The sequence below is a fragment of the Bison bison genome, unplaced genomic scaffold (assembly GCF_000754665.1).
Source record: "Bison bison bison isolate TAMUID 2011002044 unplaced genomic scaffold, Bison_UMD1.0 scf7180017464065, whole genome shotgun sequence".
Lineage (NCBI taxonomy): Eukaryota > Metazoa > Chordata > Mammalia > Artiodactyla > Bovidae > Bison > Bison bison.
The window spans coordinates 12186-13440 of NW_011373434.1; the positions used below are offsets into that span (position 1 = coordinate 12186).

General features: G+C 46.4%; 1 pseudogene; it reads right to left on the bottom strand.

Moving 5' to 3' along the window:
- Positions 1–452: 452 nt before the first annotated feature.
- LOC104984294 overlaps positions 453–1255 on the bottom strand; it is a 1773-nt pseudogene continuing 970 nt past the window's right edge.

The window sequence follows — 1255 nt, forward strand, 5'->3', positions numbered from 1 at the left end:
AAATTCTTCAGTCAATGGTGGAGACCTTTTACTGAATATTCAATTTTCCCAAAAGTTTCATAAACTATGGTGAGGGCAAATCCAATGAAAATCTAAAGGCTAGTTCATTATATTATCTATATATTATCATCTTCCCTCTGAGGATAACATATAAGTGTAAATAAAAAAGCAGACAAATGCTTATAAGGTGACTCAAGCTAGAGAGTGACTTTTGCCTTAAAACAATTGTCAGGCCTGAAAAGCAAAATCTTGCAAGCAAAATCTAACTTTATCTGGCCCATTGATAGACAATGATCCTGAGTCCCTCCTTGATTCACAAAGTCTATTTTTCTGAGGAATATCCTCCATTAATATTCATTTTGTGTCATAATTACTACAAAGGGTAACCAGTGCAGCTTTATCCTCATTTCAAGCAGTGACTCCATCCTGGTCCTACCATCTGTCCGCTTGCTTCACTTATCAGAACTCCTACGTGGCCTGCGGAAACTGGATACATTTTCGTTCAGTGCATAGATCCTTCGGGAGAACTCTTCAAACTCTCCCAGAACTTGTTCATCACACTCCACTGCCACAGCACTGTCCACGGGGATGCAGTTAAATGCTTCCAGCTGATCGCCTGAGGTGAAGCCTGTGGCTTCCATTCCAATGATCTCTTCTGCTTGTTCCACGGTGAAGCAGAGCACAGCTTCCGAGACTGGGTGGAAGCCCCCGGGGAGCTGGGCGCCAGACAAGCTGGCCTACTCACTGGGCAGGAGGGTGCTGTTGATTGTGGCCGGAGGCCCCGAGAGGGCTTGTCCTTGCTCCTGGCTAGTTTTCACACTCATGTGGCCTCCATTTAAGCTGTCACCCAGATCTACCCCCCCTTTTTTTTTTTCTTGTTTTCTTTGGAGAGGTCCAAGGAGGTGTCCAAGGAGGAAGACAGACGCTGTCTTTCTGTCAGATTCTCCTGTGGAGGGCACAAGGGTCACAGGCTGGACGAGTGCAGAGTTATGACTGGGGGGAGGGGTTCTGTACTGGACTCTCTCACTCTCTGAGCTGGCCCATTTCCAGTATCCTTTGTCTGGTGAAGGGATTCCCCCAGAGAAACCTACATCTGCACCCCAAATATGGAGTTTTGTCTCTTTGGAACAGGGTTTGCACTGGAGGTGTGATGTCTGTCACACCTGACCGTTAGTCCATGCTCCATGAAGTTTTTCAGGTTAGAAAGGGTTTGCCTCAAGTCTGGAGTCCCTAGTCCATGTTGATATCTTAGCTG